Here is an 18,760-nt window from a genome sequence, read left to right as displayed (position 1 = left end):
ACCGTAGTTTGTCGCCATTCCACGACTGTGCGCAATTTCAAAGCGTGACATGTTAGGTATCTATTTACTTGGCGTAACATCATCTTCCACATTATACAAAAAAATTGGGCTAACTTTATTGTTTTTTTTGTTTTTTTTAACAAGAAACAGGCTAACTTTATTGTTTAGTTTTTTTTTTAATTCATGAAAGCGCCTTCTTTCCAAAAAATTGTGTTTGAAAGACTGCTGTGCAAATACCGTGTGACATAAAATATTGCAATGGTCGCCATTTTATTCTCTAGGGTCTCTGTTACAAAAAAAAAAAAAATATATATATATATATATATATATATATATATATATATATATATACATACACAAGTTAAAATCGTTATTGCTTGCTAGAAAATTACTTAGAACCCCCAAACATTTTATATATATATAATGTTTGGGGGTTCTAAGTAATTTTCTAGCAAAAAATACCGATTTTAACTTGTGTATATATATATATATATATATATATATATATATATATATATATATATATATAAATATGGAGATTATATACCTATACCTATTATATACCTATTATATACCTATATGGATAATTCATGAAAGTGCCTTCTTTCCAAAAAATTGTGTTTGAAAGACCGCTGTGCAAATACCGTGTGACATAAAATATTGCAACGGTCACCATTTTATTCTCTAGAGTCTCTGCTAAAAAAAAATATATATATATATATATATAACATATATATAGTTATATATATATATATATATATATATATATATATATATATATATATATATATATATATATATATATATATAATGTTTGGGGGTTCTAAGTAATTTTCTAGCAAAAAATACAGATTGTAACTTGTGTGTGTATGTATATATATATATATATATATATATATATATATATATATATATATATATATATTTTTAGCAGAGACCCTTGAGAATAAAGTGGCAACCGTTGCAATATTTTATGTCACACGGTATTTGCGCAGCGGTCTTTCAAACACAATTTTTCTAGCAAAAACTTCCGATTTTAACTTGTAAGCAACAAATGTCAGAAATCGGCTTAGGCATGACAGGGTTAAGGTTGAGTGGCACATTGTTCTGATTTTAGCACAGCCACTGGTTCGTAGCTTACAGAAATGCTTTCACTTATTTCCCAGATCTGCTCTTTGATTTTGATCCGAGTCTTCCTGACTCCCCCTAGGTAAGTGCGAGGACCTGCATTGGTGAGGTAGGTGTAGGACTCATGGGGGGTTGATTTACTAAAGGCAAATAGACGGTGCACTTTTCAAAGTGCAGTTGCTCCACAGCTTAGTAAATGAGGTAAAGCTTCACTTTGCAAAGAATAGCCAATCAAATGCAAGGAAAGATAAATTTAAAAAATGCATTTTTGCTTGCACATGATTGGATGATGGAAGTCAGCAGAGCTCCTCCTCATTTACTAAGCTCTGGAGCAGGAGCAACTGCACTTTGCAAAGTGCACAGACTAGTTGCCTTTAGTAAATCACCCCCCCCCCATGGTATCACCATGTGCGTAATAAAACTACTGTGAGCCTTATGGTAAACATTGATTTTAGCACAGCCACTGGGTTTGCTGGGTGGCTTTAGTAGCTTGTGATAAATCTTGCACTTGTTGCCCAGATCTGCTCTTTTAAATGTGGTCCGAGTCTTCCCGACTCTCCACTAGCTAAGTGTGAAGACCAGCGTGGGTGAGGTAGGCATCACCATTGGTATGACACACGCACAGTACATGGACACACATGAACTCTGACACTGACCATCCTTCGTGACTGTGCTGCACATTTCCACCTCCAGCAAAGCCTTCAATGAATGGGTAATGGGGGGGGGGAGGGAGGGAGTGCTGAGAGAGGAGAAGAGTAGAACAATCCATGGTGAGAATACAAGACGAGTCAGCCTCAGCACCATCAGAGGAGGATGGAGAACCCAGGAGTGGGGTGAGTGGTGGACAAAACCAAATATTAACCAGGAAAAAAAAGAAAAAGCAAAGAAAAAGCAGGCATGGGAAGAATAAAATGGAAGAGAAGGGGGGACAGCTGCGGGAAAGGAGCAGAGCAAAGGGGGCAAAGCCGGAGAGGATAGCAGAGGGGGCATAGACACAAGACCAGATAGGAAAAAAAAAGGATGAAAGGGAGAGGGAGGGAGGAGGCGTGGTGTGGGGATATGGAGAGAAGTGTGTGAGACTCCTGCAAAGGGAGGGAGACATCGGAGGAAGTGACTGAGAAATGGTAATAGAGAGAGAGACCCTGCAAATCTGGATTCCCCCCCCCCACAGCCCGCTGCACCTGCTTCACAAAACACGCGGGGGTCCTACCCACACGCCGTTTATAAATATGCACCGCAGACGCACTGCATCCTTCTGATGGCATGTCATCACTGCATGCATAGCCTCCTCTCTCTTCCAGCACGGCGTATGCACACCTCATCCTCCCCGCTGTCCATTTCTCTGCACTGACAGGCACTTCACATGCACCATCCGCCTTCGTCGTGCACACAACAGCTCCTCGCCCCCCCCCCCCAGCCTTGGTTTTTCGGAAGGAGGCCTGCAGACCACATCCCACCCTTATGACCAAGGCTTCTTCTTCTTCTTTATTTATTTATTATTATATATTATATATATATTTTTTTTATCTTTTTGCTTCTTGGAGGTAGAAGACCCTTTATTGGGACGAAGAAGGTAAACTAAGAGGGAGAAAAAAAAGGTTCCCCCCCCCCTCAACCACTACCACCGTTGAGTTTGGACTAAGACCGACCCTGAAAGGCATCATCCCTGCTCCTCGGGATTCTTTCACGTATTCTGTACTACATGCCGTCTTCCTGCTGTGAAAACCTCTGACTACCTCTCAAGAGCCCTCCATTCGCCCGCACCTCCAGGAACTGGTTTTCCGTGGACTCTTCGGTTTTCTCCTGGTGGAACCGATCGCCTGCAAGCGTTTTGTCTCCTTCTCACCTGGGGAGGGGGGGGGGAGAAAGGAAGACCGTCAACATGGCCTGCGCTTGGTTTTGCTGTTTTAGATTCATAGCCGCCTTCTCCCTTACCGCCACGACCGCCAGTGGGTTTTCGTGAAGCAACCGGCCGAGTCAACGGAGATCTCCAGGTTGGTTTGGGTGATTTGTGGTCAACGGTAGCCCCCCTTTTTTTTCTCCTGTGGGACTCTGTGCCTTAATGACATTACCTGCGCCCTGCATCGCCAGGCTGGGGGGATAGATATTGTTAGCTTGTCGTGAACCCCCCCTCCACCCCCAAAAGGACGTGATTACCCCCCCTCCCCGGTGGATGAGGCGGCATCTCCCCCCTCTGTGCGCTGTCTCCGGGAGACGAAGGAGGAATTGAGGAGGGAGAGAGCGGAATTGTGTCGGAGAGGGAATGGATTCCTTGTGGCTTGTCTTAGGGGGGTATTTTCGAAGAGTGTGACCCTCCCCTTCCTCTCTCCACATCATTTTTTGCCTCTAGGCTCCCTTCATCGCTCCGGTGTGTTAGGTACTAAGGAACCAGAGAGCAAACAGGACCAAGCTCTCCAACTGCTGCATCCTCATCTATCTGTGAGTGCAATTTTTTTCTGCTCCTCATTGGGGTGGCTGGGAAATCGTCAAAAGGGAAGGAGAAGAGGGGGCTGCATAGACAAGAATGTCCACGTCCCGGTGGGTGGAAAAAAAATAAAAAAATAGATATGATAATTGACTCAGGGGCCCTTTAAAAATGGCGGTGCGAGGGGAACCATTGAGCCTTGCCAGGTTTGGGTTTGAGACAAAGAGGTAAAAGATGGTGGGCTGCAGTGATTGTTGGGTAGAACGATGGAATGGCCAATAATTTGGTTGACTTCCCCATGGCAAGGCTTTGGGACCAGATGTTGATGGTGGTAATAAGGGGGGAGGGGGGGTTGCTTACTAGCCCAGGCCTGTTTGGGCTATGGGCACACTGCTGGGAACCAGAGTACAACAAGGCATATTTGAGGTTTATCTGACACTTGATGAGCTTGGTAATCATGCTGTCAGGTCAGTGGGACGCTTGTCATGTGTATATATAAGTATAAGAGTACAAACACAGCTGATATATACATGTGTTGAGCTGTCTACACATAATGCTATTCGCTGCTCAATTCATACAGTCAACCAGTATGTGTACACCAACCAGACACCGTAACATATGCACTCCTGTGTGGAAAGGTGCATCAGAACGTCTTTTGTAGGCACACAGATAGAAGAACATATGGGATGTACCTCACAGAAGCATAGGGCCAGCACACTATATACAATGAGATGTACCATTTAATGTAGACGTCCCGTAGACCCCAAGACCTAGCTCATACTTGATCAAGTCAACCGATAGCGCAAACAACATGAATACACAAAGGTAAAAATACAATCAGAGTAATGAGAACTTGGGATCTACACAACTACCGAGAACTTGGGATGTACATAACAACCTACCATTTGTCACATAGAAAGTGCCACCAAATTCAAATATGTATTAAATAAAAAAAGTCTCAGCCTCCCCCAAATCTCCACATGTCTTTCTTTTTTTCTTTTTTTTTTTTTTTTGCTGCTGTGATCTGACTTCCTGTTAGAGGGTGACTACATTCATTCTCCATGGTCCCATTGTATGTAGCAATGTAGCCTCCCTGGACAACAGGGATTGACAGGTGGATGGCCACATACTGGTATTGCTAAGATCGGGGCTTGACAAATTTGCTTTGAATCTAGGAGCCAGCTATAAAAGTTAGAAAGCAAGTGTTTAGTAACCAACAAAGCTCATGGGAAGAACTTGTAATATGTTCCTGAAGGTTAAAGCGGAGTTCCGCTTAAAAAAAAAAAAAAATTAAGAGTCAGCAGCTACAAATACTGCAGCTGTTGACTTTTAATAATCGGACACTTACCTGTCCCAGGGTCCAGCGATGCGGGGGAACGAAGCCCCGCTCATCTCCCCCTCCTCTCTGCGGCACACCGGCATTTTCACTGTGGGCGCCCGTCTTCATGGTCGGGCTCTCACTGCGCATGCGCGAGCCGTGCTGCATGCTGTGACTGGCCGGGCAATCAGCTGGGACCTGTGACGTGTCCAAGATGATTGCCGAGAGGGAGGGGGGAGAGGTGATCTTCCTTCCGGCACGGCAGGTGTGCCAGGAGGAAGTGGGAGCTGGAACCCTCTAAAAAGAGGGTTTCCGCTCCCCCCCCCCACAAAGAAAAGATTACATAAAACCCCCAAACATGATATGATTTCTGAAAGCAGACACCCTAGAGAATAAAATCGTGGTAGTTCCAAATTTTTATGTCATGCGATATTAAAGCAAAATTTCAGTAAAAAAACATTAAAAGTTCATTTTAGGCAGCACAAAAACGTAATAAAGTACCCACATTTTTTGGTAAAAAATAAAAGCCGAGGTTGCACCGAGTAAATAGATACCCACCCTGCGCCTGTGAAATGGCGACAAACTTCAGTATCTTATATATTTCCATAGGTGACGCTTTAAAAGCACTCTATAGGTCATCAGTTTAGTGTTACGAAGGAGTTCTGGTGCTAGAATTATTAATCTCATTCCGGCGTGCACGGCAATATGTAACATGTGTATCGCAAACGACTTTTTCAGGCGTAGGCACCCGGTCTCATTAGATGATAAAAGGGGGCAGAAAAACAAAGTAAGAAACAATTTCATGAAAAATAGATTTCAAGACCATTTTTTTTTTTTTTTGAGTCACTTTAAGTTTATCATATCCAGCACTTTGAATCTGAATGCCAAAGTATTCAGGATTAGTTATTAAGGGCAACAGCAGAAATTACCAGTAGCATCCAATCAGCACTCGTCTTTCCCTGGTCTGACCAATGAAAACTAATAACCCAACCGCTAAAATTGAATGTACGCTTTAAATCTGTATTTACATTAAAAGAATGTCTGCTCATTCTCTGATGAAAGTCCTTGTTCAGGCTCTTCCTGTTATTGGGTGACAACGCTCTATCCCTGTCTTTCAACTGAGAAGCTGTGTTGTCACCCTGTTTTAGCAGATTTATGATGGAGACTACAAGTGGTTGTTCTTAACAGATTAAGCAGGCATGGTGTTCTGTTGTCACCATCAGGAAGCCCACCTTAGGAAGTGCAATGTGGCCAGCGATGGAGTGTGTGCAGACATGAAGTAGCTGCAAAGAGGCTGTAGGGGATCACAGCACTGAGATAACACTAAGATTTCCTTTAACAAAAAAAAAAAAAAAAAACCCATAGCAATTGCTTGTGGTACACAGTGCAAACTAATTGTCATTCGGTTAGTGTTCACATCTCCCTTAACCATTGAGTTGATATTTAAATCTCCAGGCAAATTCCTAAATACACAGACTGTAATTATGTGAACTGTTTTTATGCAAATGTTGTGATTTTGTTGGGCCAGTCTTCAGCTCTTCTAGTTTATGGAATGGAAAATAAAGGGAGTGACGTGCAGCAGCCTATAGTAACAGACTGCTTGCATTGTGAACTGGGATGGAATGCTTTCTGAATCATTGCTGTCTGTGATGTCAAGTTTTCACTTTTTTTGTAGAAACATGCCCTATTGTACCTACGTAGGGTATGTATACGTAAATAGGTGGGAGGTGGGAGAGACAAGAAGAGATCCAAAGAAAGAGAGAGAGAGACAAAGAGGGAAAGAGAGAAAGAAAAAGTGAAAGAGAGAGAGAGAGAAAGAAAGAAAGAAAGAAAGAAAGAAAGAAAGAAAGAAAGAAAGAAAGAAAGAAAGAAAGAAAGAAAGAAAGAAAGAAAGAAAGAAAGAAAGAAAGAAAGAAAGAAAGAAAGAAGAGAAGGGAGAGAGAAAGAAAGAAAGAAAGAGAAAGGGAGGGAGAAAGAAAGAAAGAAAGAAAGAGAAAGGGAGGGAGAAAGAAAGAAAGAGAAAGGGAGGGAGAAAGAAAGAAAGAGAAAGAAAGAAAGAAAGAGAAAGAAAGAAAGAAAGAAAGAAAGAGAAAGAAAGAAAGAAAGAAAGAAAGAAAGAAAGAAAGAAAGAAAGAAAGAAAGAAAGAAAGAAAGAAAGAAAGAAAGAAAGAAAGGGAGAGAGAAAGAGAGAGAAGGGGAGAGAGAAAGAGAGAAAGAAAGAAAGAAAGAAAGAAAGAAAGAAAGAAAGAAAGAAAGAAAGAAAGAAAGAAAGAAAGAAAGAAAGAAAGAAAGAAAGAAAGAAAGAAAGAAAGAAAGAAAGAAAGAGAAAGAGAGATGGAGAAAGCAGAGAAAGAATTTCATTAAGAGACAGAGGAGGATAGTGAAGAAAGAGAAAGAAAGAGAAGGAAAGGGAGAATAAAAAGGGGAAGACAGAAACAGAAAGAAGGAGAGAGAGAACAAAAGAGTAAAAGAAAGAGAGGGAGAAAGAAAGAGAGAGAGGGGAGAAACAGAAAGGAGTGAGAAAAAAAAGGAGAGATAGAGAAAGAGACAGAAGCAAGAGAGTAAATAAAGAGAAGGTGAGAGAGTGAGAAAGAGAAAAAGAAGGGAGTGAAAGACAGAAAGAGAGTGAAATAAAGAGAGGTAAAGAGAGAGAGAAAGGAAGGGGGTGGAGGGGGGAAAGAAGAAAGGTAAAAAAAGGAGAGAGATAATTAGGGAAATAAATATAAGGAAGAAAGAGAGCGAGAGAGAGAGAAAGAAGGAAAAGGAGATATAGAAAGAGAGAAGAAGAAAGGAAAAGTGAGAAAAAAGAAAATAGAAAGCAAGAGAAGAAAATGAGGAAAAAAGGCGATAGAGAGCAAGAGAAGAAAGAGAGAGAAAGGAAGGCGGGCAAAAGGAAGAGAGAGAAAAAGAGGGAAGGAAAGAAAAAAAGAAAGAAGGGAAGGAGAGATAGAAAGCAAGAGAAAAAAGAGAGGAAGAAAGAGAGGAGAGATAGAGAGAAGAAGAAAGGGAAAGTGAGGTAAACAAAAAGATAGAAAGCGAGAGAAGAAATAGAGCAAAGAAAGAGAGAGAAAGCAGAAAAGCGAGAGAAGATAAACAAATAGGTGTTCACATTGGCACCTCTGCCCTTTAGGCTTACTTTGCCACACCTCCAGTGCCATCCTTTTTTCTGTACATTTCCCACCAATGCCTTTTGTGCAGTGTGCCTTTCTAAAAGTCCACGAAGTTCCTCATCCCAAGGGATCAATATTAACGCCAAACTTCAGTCGAAAACAAGTATAGCTAGTTATGTATTCATTAAAAAAAGTGTATTTGTACATATAACGAGCAGAGCCCTCTGATTCCTCCTCTATTGAATTGTGTTGTAACTGGACTGTTTGCCCTAAAGTTGAAAAGCGTTGCACAAACTATTGGCACTATATAAATCCTGTATAATAAAAAAAAAATAATATAAGTACCTGAATCTGTCCTCATACTATCTCCTGTAATCTCTTGGATAGCAGTCCTCAGAGTGGGAGAGGGAGGGTCAGCTCTCCAGCCAATCAGAACTCTTTTGCTTTGCGCATTCCTGCCAATCAACTGTTTTAAACATTCTTCAGGCTGTCTTCACACTATCTTAGCATGCGGCTCCCAGCAGGGGTTCGGTTCGTCCCTGTTCACCGTTTCAGGTCCGATTTCAGCCTAAATTTTAGGCTGAATTCGGACCTGAAACAGACCAAAAGACGCACAGGGCTCCTGTACCAATTGGCACTGGAGCCGCAGCTGAGATATGTGAACCGGCTTCATAGAGAGTTGGTCAAAATCTCCTGCTATTGCGCATTGTGAACCCAGCCTAAAGAGCAGAGTGACAGCTTCATTGGTGTGCTGATTATTATTATTATATAGGATTTCTAGACTGCCAACAGTTAGCGCAGCGCTTTAGAAAACAAAGGGTACAGTTATAGCACAATTCAATACAAGAGGGTTAGGAGGGCCCTGCTCCTGAGAGCTTACAATCTAAAAGGGAGGGACACGTGATACAAAAGGTAATAATTGGGGGGGAATGAGTTGATGGTGAAAGTATACATTTTTAGGTAGAGGCGGGATAATTCTCTACCGCTGATTCTATTCCAATGGCCAATCACAGGTTGGGTAAAGAAAAAAAAAGGGCACCAACCTGGCTGTACTGTTTAGCAAAAGTGCCTGGACCACAAGGCTGGCTGAACACAATTAAAAATACAGGTAAAACAGTTTATGCATACATAGCTCCCAACTGTCCCTGATTTCGAGGGACTGTCCCTGATTTGGAGCAATGTCCCTCTGTCCCTCATTTTGGTCTGATCTATACAGTTGTATATAAAATGCATTTTTTATCTTTCAAAAAGTGTTTCCCAGTCCTAAACCTTTCATCCAATATCTAAATTGCTGCATTTGTACATTTTAAAAGCCAATATAAAGGAATAGTAGTGGTAAAAAAAAGCCCTTCTGGATTTAATTAACCATTTTTTTTGGTTAATTCCCCTTTAAGGGGGTGTGGCAGGGGGCGTGTCCTATGCCTACATACGTTTGTTAGTAGGTGTCCCTCATTCCTATCTCAAAATGTTGGGAGGTATGTGCATATGTGTATCTACTGTGTATTTAGCTGGTCACCCGGAGTTCATTTTATGGTATAAATACAATTCACATGCAATTTAGCTGCACAGTAGGAACTAGAGAGAAAAACGCATCAAAAGTGAACGTCAATGGAATATAAGATACACTAGAATTACATATTACAATACAAACAAGGTGACATTGTCTATGCACCAAGACAGTGACTAAAAAGAAACCTGTATGAGAGAATATGGAAGCTGCCATCTCCTTCTAAAAGTGCTGGTTGCCTGGCTGGAACTCTCATCCAGTTGCTTCAATGCTATCTGAGACAATGACCTGGAACCGGTATGCAAATCAGAAGTTTTGACTTCTTTCTGACATTGTTGATTTGCGTGCTGGTTCTGGATTGGTGATAGTATTGAAATACTGCAGCCAGAGATAGGCAAGCAACGAGCATTTTTCTATAGGAGGTCAACAATAGTGATCTCAATTTATTTATCTAATTACATGTTATTTTGAACATACAGGTATACTGGAGAATGTCTGTATCAGCCATTCTCCCTGGAGGTCCTCCAGAGGTTGCTGAGAGTTGGTAGCTGTGGCTGATTGACCTCCATTTGATGGTGTCTGCATAATTCTGGGGCCAGTGCCACCTGGCAGACCCAGCTGCATGACACCAGTTCTATTTTTAGCTGTCTGTAAGGGGGCATTCTTCTCACTGACCACCAATTTAAGGAACAATATTCCCACTGACCACCAACGTAAGGGACATTATTGCCACTAACCACCAATGTAAGGATCTATCTTCTCACTGACGACAAATGTAAGGGGCTTTGTTCTCAGTGGCCACCAGTGTTAGGGGTTTTCATTCTCAGTGACCACCAGTGTAAGGGGCTTTCTTCCAGGGGTCACCAATGTAAAGGGCATTCTACCCATTGACCATTAATTTAAGGAGCATTATTCCCACAGACCACAAACCTAAGGGGCATTCTTCCCACTGACTACCATTGTAAGGAGCATGCCTCCCACTGTCCACCAATGTAAGGGACATTATTCCCAGCTTCCACCAATGTAAGGGGCTTTATTCCTAGTTACCACCAATGTAAGGAGCTTTCTTCCCAGTGGCCACCAATGTAAGGAGCTTTCTTCCCAGTGGCCACCAATGTAAGGGACTCTCTACACATTGACATTTTTGTAAGGGACATGCTTCCCACAGACCACCAACGTAAGGAGCATTCCTTCCACTGTCCACAAATGTAAGGGGCATTCTTACCAGTATCCACCAATATAAAGGGCTTTCTTCCTAGTGGCCACCAATGTAAGAGGCTTTCTTCCTAGGGACCACCAATGTAAAGGACATTCTATCCACTGACCATTAATGTAAGGGGTATTTTTCCCACTGACCACCAATTTAAGGAGCATTCCTTCTACTGACCACAAATGTAAGGGGTTTTCTTCCTAATGGCCACCAATGTAAGGGACAGTCTTCCCACTGACCAACAATGTAATGGTCTTTCTTCCTAGTGGCCACCAATGTAAGGGACTTTCTTACGTGGGGTCACCAATGTTAAGGACATTCTGCCCATTGACCATTAATGTAAGGGACATTCTTCCAGCTGATCACCAATGTAAGGAGCATTCTTCCATCTGACCACCAATTTAAGGAGCATTCCTTCTACTGACCACAAATGTAATAGGTTTTCTTCCTAGTTGCCACCAACACAAGGGACATTCTTCCCAATGGCCGCCAATAAATTGGTTTTAGCAGGGGTTCCCCACGACCTGAAAATTGTTTCAAGGTTGAGAAAGGCTGATCTATATATACAGAGGGTACAGAGGGTGCAACTACTTCTGGGCCCAGCCATGGTATGATAACAGATTTCTTGCTTCTTTTTACTAATGTACAGAATGCAGCATCCTCCATGTATCTATAAAAGAGAAAAGTATACAGTAAGAGTACAACAATGCATAATATGTGCTTATATAGTACGCAGTTTTGGTTTTATTATAGATGGGTTTTTACAATGATTTTTCTAGTCCATATAGAGGATTGAATATTATTGTAATGCTAATAGGTGTATGCAGAATGCACAGTGGATATGTTTATCATGAGCTTTGCATGAATTTCAATGTACTTGAATGGCGCTCATTGTAAATGCAATATTCAGGACTTCTTCAAATGCTTTGATTTCCAATGCACACAGTGTTGCTTGAAAATGAATGTGATTTTAGATGTTGTTCCATGAATCGGGTAAAGTAAATGAATAGAACATCTATGACTTAAAGTGTATGTAAACCCTAACAACGAACTTCTCTTATTTGCTCCTTTTTGGTCTATTTATTCTACCATTAAGACTATTTTTGTTATATCTGTTTAAAAAGTACAATTACAATACCTGTTGATCCTGCCAAAAATGCAGTCAGCAATAACTTCCTGTAAACTCTGCCTCTGCTTCATCATTAATATTGTTCTCAGTTCTTTCTGTCAACTACGGAACACATCTCCCTATGTTATGGAGACAAGGTGATTGGGAGGTGTTCTGTAGTCCTAACACACTTCCTGTTATAGGGTGACAAGTCTTCATAGATACAGTAAGTAAGCGTTGTCACCCTAGGGCAGGGAGTGTGTTACTGGCAGGATCAACAGGTGATAATACAGGTTAAAAAAATAAATAAATTGAAGGCAGCCACCACATCTAAGGACTGGTACGCTCCTATATATTATATATTTGTTCTTGGGTTTAGATAGACTTTACTATAAGGAAACAGGGATTTTTAATAACTAACATGTACAAGTGATGTTGCATATGTATAATATGGCTATTTGTATAGTTTGATTTGTAGGGACACACACCTCTGATCAGAAACAATCCCAGTTTGGAAAGTTCCGCTTATTACAAATTGATGGACTGGGGTGACAGGAGTGATATGCGTAACGCCACTTGATTTCATTTTTTAATGGCCTGGTGCAAGCACTCCTACTGTAAATGTGAAAGATGTCAGTGCTATAGATGGCTTTCTTATATCTTAACCAACTCCCCTCCGGAAGGTTTGCCCCCCTCCCCTCCGGAAGGTTTGCCCCCCTCCCCTCTGGAAGGTTTGCAATAACCCGCCCCCCCCCCCCCCCCCCTCCGACCAGGCCATTTTTTGCGCCACGTTACTTTAACTGACAATTGCACGGTCGTGCGACGCTGTTCCCAAATAAAATTGTTCTTTTTTTCTCACAAATAGAGCTTTCTTTTGGTGGTATTTGCTCATCTCTGTTCTTTTTATTTTTTGCGCTATAAACAAAGAACGACCGACTATTTTGAAAAAAAAAAACCCAATATATTTTACTTTCTGCTATAAAACATATCCAATAAAATTTTTTAACCGCTTCAGCCCCGGAAGATTTTACCCCCTTCCTGACCAGAGCACTTTTTTGCGATTCGGCACTGCGTCGCTTTAACTGACAATTGCGTGGCCGTGCGACGTTACCCCAAAACAAAATTGACGTCCTTTTTTTTTCCCACAAATGGAGCTTTCTTTGGTGGTATTTGATCACCACCTTTACTTTTTGTACTATAAACAAAAAAAGAGCGACGATTTTGAAAAAAAAAGCAATATTTTTTACTTTTTGCTGTAATAAATATCCCCCAAAAATATATAAAAAACTATTTTTTTCCTCAGTTTAGGCCGATATGTATTTTTATACATATTTTAGGTAAAAAAAAAAAAATCGCAAATCGCAATAAGCGTATATTGATTGGTTTGCGCAAAAGTTATAGGGGTTGATTTACTAAAACTGGAGAGTGCAAAATCTGGTGCAGCTGTGAATGGTAGCCAATCAGCTTCTAACTTCAGCTTGTTCAATTAAGCTTTGACACGGAAACTTGGAAGCTGATTGGTTTCTATGCAAAGCAATTTTTGCATTCTCCAGTTTTAGTAAATCGACCCCATAGTGTCTACATAATAGGGGATAGTTTTATGGCATTTTTATTATTAATTTTTTTTTATTAGTAATGGCGGCAATCTGCGATTTTTATCATGACTGTGACATTATGGCGGACACATCGGACACTTTTGACACTATTTTGAAACCATTGTCATTTATACAGCGATCAGTGCTATAAAAACGTACTGATTAATGTGTAAATGACACTGGCAGGGAAGGGGTTAAACACTAGGGGGCGATGAAGGGGTTAAGTGTGTCCTAGGGAGTGATTCTAACTGGGGGGGAGGGGCTTCCACTCATATGACAGCGATCACCGCTCCCGATGACAGGGAGCAGTAGATCCCTGTCATGTCACTAGGCAGAACGATCGCAGGACACTGGCGGACATTGAGTCCGTGGGACCCGTGGGCACAGTCACGCTGTACGCGGTTGCGCGCGCGCACAGCCGCTAGCCCTGCCAATTAAAGGGGACGTACAGGTACGCCCATTTGCCCACCACTGCCATTGTGCGGACGTATATCGGCGTGCAGAGGTCGGCAAGTGGTTAAAAAAGCAACTTTTTTCATCAATTTAGACCAATATGTATTCTGCAACATATTTTTGGTAAAAAAAAATCCCAATAAGCGTATATAGATTGGTTTGTGCAAAAGTTAGTCTACAAACTATGGGATATTTTTATTTATTTTTTTTAATTTCTTTTTTTTACTAGTAATGGCGGCGATCAGCGACTTATAGTGGGACTGCGATATTGCGGCGGACAAATCGGACACCTAACTGACACCTTTGATACTGTCACTGTACTAATGACACTGGCAGGGAAGGGGTTAACATCAGGGGCGATCAAAGGGTTAACCGTGTGCCTAGCTAAAGTTTCAGTGTAGTGGGGGAGGGGCTTTTACTAGTGGAAGCCATGGATTGGCGTTTCTGCTTTGCAGGAACACAGGACCAATGCCTTCTGTACTGACAGAATGGCAATCTGTCTTGTTTACATATTCAGACTGCCATTCTGTCAATGTACCGAAACGATCAGCCGGTGCCGGTGGAGATCGGGGTCCGCGGGACTCGCTGTGTAAAATCACAGCGGGAGCGAGTGGCCGTCGGCGCGCACTAGCGCCCAAAACCCAGAAGTGCGGGATCACATACATGATTCTGCACAGAGTGGCCGACCCTGTAGTAGTAAATGTGCTATGGGGTGGTTGGCAAACGGTCAAAGCTGACGTGTAATATATGATTGCAATACCATACAGGCATACCCCACTTTTAAGTACACAATGGGGTTTATTTACTAAAGCTGGAAAGTGCAAAATCGGGCTCACTTCTGCATAGAAACCAATGAGATTCTAACCTCGGCTTGTTTAATTAAGCTTTGGTAATAAAACCTGCAAATTCATTGGTTTCTATGCAGAAGTGAGCCTGATTTTGCGCTTTCTAACTTTAGTAAATATACCCCATTGTGTACTTAAAAGTGGGGTATGCCTGTACCTCCCAACTTTTTGAGATGGGAATGAGGGACACCTATCAGCAAAGGTGTGCAGGCATAGGACACACCCCTTGCCACGCCCCCTTAAAGGAGAATTGTATAAAAAACAAGATTGGTTAAACCCACAAGTGCTTTTTTTATTACTACTATTCCTTTATATTAGCTTTTGGAATTTACAAATGCAGCAATTTAGAAATCGGATGAAAGGTTTAGCGCTGGAAAACACTTTGATGGATAAAAAGTGCATTTTATACACAACTATATAGATCAGACCAAAATGAGGGACAAATGAGGAGGAATGAGGGACAGAGGGACATTGCTCCAAATCAGGGACAGTCCCTTGAAATCAGGGACAGTTGGGAGCTATGGCAATACCTTCCCATAGCTCCCAACTGTCCCTGATTTCGAGGGACTGTCCCTGATTTGGAGCAATGCCCCTCTGTCCCTCTTTCCTCCTCATTTGTCCCTCATTTTGGTCTGATCTATATAGTTGTGTATAAAATGCACTTTTTATCTTTCAAAAAGTGTTTCCCAGTGCTAAACCTTTCATCTAAATTCAAAATGGCTGCATTTGTAAATGTTAAAAGCCAATATAAAGGAATAAGCGTGGCAAATAAAGTCCTTGTGGATTTAATTAACTTTTTTTGCGTTAATTCTTTAAAAGGGTGTGGCAGGGGGCGTGTCCTATGCCTGCATACGTTTGCAAGTAGGTGCCCCTCATTCCCATCTCAAAATGTTGGGAGGTATGCCTTCTCTTGTCCCCCCCCCCCAAAAAAACATGCAATTAATATTTCTTAATCTATTCATTTTGTTTTCAATAAATACCTCCTATGAAGACGCTGTCACTGGATCTGTCAGTTACTCTGTTCCAAGTTTCACTTTAGGGGCCAGGAGGCTCTTGTAAATTGCAAAGCACTCCACCTTGGATCTGCTTTCAGGTTAGTTATGTAAAAGAACACATTCCTGGCACCCCTTCAGATGTGCATGCTCCTCCCTGCTGGGTGCTGCAGACTTTATCTGTGCAATCTGATGATCAGTTGCTTGAACATGCACATCTAAAGGGATACCCTAAATGTGTTTTTTCATCTGAGTCCCCTCTTTCAAATCAGAAGACCCCCCCATTCCATCACAGCTCCCCCCCCCTCCATCTGAGTCCCCCTTTTACATCAGAAGCCCCCCCATCACATTAGGGTTGCCACCTCATCCCTCTAAACTCGAACACATATTAATTACACAGGTTCTGTGGCTGATTAAGGTGGTAATTAAACTCACTTGGTGCCTTATCTGCATTTAATTAGCCTCAGAACCTGTGTATTCATATGTGTTCGGGTTTAAAGGGATGAGGTGGCAACTCTAGTTGCTGTGGTCCAGATAAAATCTTGTAACGGGATGGAGATGTCCCCCGGGCCATAGTTTGGAGACCCCTGTTTCATAATATTCCCCTTATCTTCTCCCCCCGGCTCCTACATAAAATGTTATGTAGGGAGGGGAAGGACGGCGGAGCTGGGTCAGCACAGACAGTAAATGAACACTCTCAGAAGAGGAGAGGGTTATGGTGTGCGAGGAGGGAGAGGGCTTTGCCGAAAAAAAACCTGTCATTTTCTGGACAAGTCTAGAGGAACATTTCAATACAATAAAAATGAATAATGACAAAGGAGGAAGACTGTAAAGAAACCTTTCAGAAGACGTTGTTTTTAATGAACTGCTTTTATCTGCAATGTTCCGGAATTGGTGACAGGGACTCTTTAAAGCCAAAGAAAACTTTGGGAGACACTGATGTGGTTGAGAGATGATGGAAGGCTTTAAAATTAGCAGGAACGTTGGCAAGCGAATGGCCACCAAGGTGACGGTTCCGGGAAGCTGGTCCCACAGATCACATTTGATGGACTATTGGGGTCCTACAAGAATTCCGGGAACCTTTGTCAGGTTTTGGAACCCTGCGCCATCCAATCAAATCCCTTTTAGCTTTTTTTTTTTTTCTGTTCTGCTTAACCCTTAACTTTAGTGGTTGTAAAACTCAGACATGAAATATGAACAAAGCATATCCCTCTATACAGCCTGTGATTGACAGCCTCAGCTCTGTTCTTGTCTGCTGTATGAAAGGAGAGGGGGGGGAGGGGGCTGTCCCTTCCCTCCAATCAGCTGTCAGAGCTCTCTTCACTGAGCTCTGCAAAGAGTAAGTTCAGCTCCCTGCCCCCTGCTTTCTTATGGCCCGTACACACGATCCAAATATCGTACGACCTTTTTACGCTTAATAGTCGCAAGTAGGAATTGAATAGGTAAATAAAGTCACGAAAATTCTCGTATAACAGAAAAAAAAAATCGGAAGTGATGTCATGTGTTGTAATGTATTTGTATTGTATTTTCGGACGACAACTGTACTGACTAAACGAAAATCGTACGATCTGGTATCGTACGAGGAAAATTTTCGCGCTTGTCCGATCGAATAATATCGGATGAACTGTCGTGATCGGCTCTCGAAAGTAGTGTACACACGATCCGAAAATCGTACGATTCTTCCTCGGACGACGATATTCGGATCGTGTGTACGGGCCATTAGAGCTCAGACAAGCTGTGTAAATTCTGGACTTTGAATGGCTATAGAGAAGAGAGGGAGGCAGATAAAAAGGTACAACTTATGTAGGAAGCTTTGTTTCATTTCGGTGTATCACTTCACTAGGTATATGTGAGGATTTACAACCACTTTAAGTTTAACTTTACAAGTGTAAAAAAAAAATCCTGATATCCTGCTATATACAGCAACAGTATCATTTCACAAATAATCTGTACCTCATTAAAAATAAATTACTTCGCCTAGATTAAGATGATACCAAAAGTCTGCTGCAGGCAAAAAAAAGGACATTTCCACAGTCTCCTCTCCCTCAGCAATCAGTCTGCAGCATTGCAATGAGAGGCTGCAGCAGGGGCTGATCTGTGTCAGACATTTGTGAACGCAGCCACGAACTGCACAGGCGAGGAAGAGAGGAAGAAGCAGCACAAGCGGCCAATCAGTTCACGTGCTGATAAGAAGCATGCTGATAGATGGGGAGAGCAGAGAGATTCTGTGCCGCTTTTCTATTCCGTGTCTGGTCACAAGCTGACAGCAAGTCCTGGAGAAGAAGTGAGCTTAATGATGCTGGTCATCAAACTGAGGACATCTAGTGGCAGACAAAAAGTACTGCAGGGGGATCTCTAAACTGAAGGCGAATATTGCAGAAAAATCTGGTTTTATTTCATCTTTTAAACAGATGTTCATTTTTAATTCTTTATTTTTTGGCTGTAGTTCTGCTTTGAAATATCCTGTCGTGCATTTTTCATTCAGATCGAAAACATCCGATTTGGGCACGGTATAAATAATCAGTTTATGTGCTGACAGGAATCATACTGACAGGAGGAGAGAGCAGAGTGACATAGAGATGACCTCAGCACTGTGCTGCTTCTCCTTCCACCGTCCAATCACAGGCTGGGGGCGGGTCCAGAATAAACTAGGCTAAAAGGAAGTTGGTTAGCTTATGCTCGCTACCAAACTGAGGACATCTAGTGGCAGAAAAAAAGTACTGCAGGGAAATCTGTATTGGGGGTGAATATTGCAGTCAAAGCTAGTTTGGGCATTTTCATCTGTTAAATCTTTTAACAAGCTGTTTGTTTTTATTTTTTTTTTAATCTTTGGCTGCAGTTCTGATTTGAAATATTAATGCATAATGAAAGCATCCACTTTGGGTATGGTATCATTAAGCCTCAACTCAGTTACTGCCGTTTGTACACTCCAGATTTTCCGCGGACAAATGTTGGATAGCATGTTTTCAAATTTTCCGCAGACAAATGTCTGTTGTCAGATTTTCCGAGCGTGTGTACACAAGTCCGTCGGACAAAAGTCCAAAGTACAAACACGCATGCTCGGAAGCA

At 41.9% G+C, this 18,760-nt stretch overlaps 1 protein-coding gene across 2 annotated transcripts in view; it reads left to right on the top strand.

The window, feature by feature from the left end:
- Positions 1-1,794: 1,794 nt before the first annotated feature.
- GRIK5 (glutamate ionotropic receptor kainate type subunit 5) overlaps positions 1,795-18,760 on the top strand; it is a 591,069-nt gene continuing 574,103 nt past the window's right edge. The window contains exon 1 of one of the 2 annotated variants that reach the window (XM_073602012.1): positions 1,795-1,961. The gene's annotated coding sequence lies outside the window, so the exon portion shown is untranslated. Of the gene's footprint in view, positions 3,568-18,760 lie in introns of both variants that reach the window. The other variant, XM_073602011.1, reaches the window with a different exon arrangement.

The sequence above is a fragment of the Aquarana catesbeiana genome, linkage group LG10 (assembly GCF_042186555.1).
Source record: "Aquarana catesbeiana isolate 2022-GZ linkage group LG10, ASM4218655v1, whole genome shotgun sequence".
Lineage (NCBI taxonomy): Eukaryota > Metazoa > Chordata > Amphibia > Anura > Ranidae > Aquarana > Aquarana catesbeiana.
This window is presented reverse-complemented; position numbering and strand designations above follow the sequence as displayed.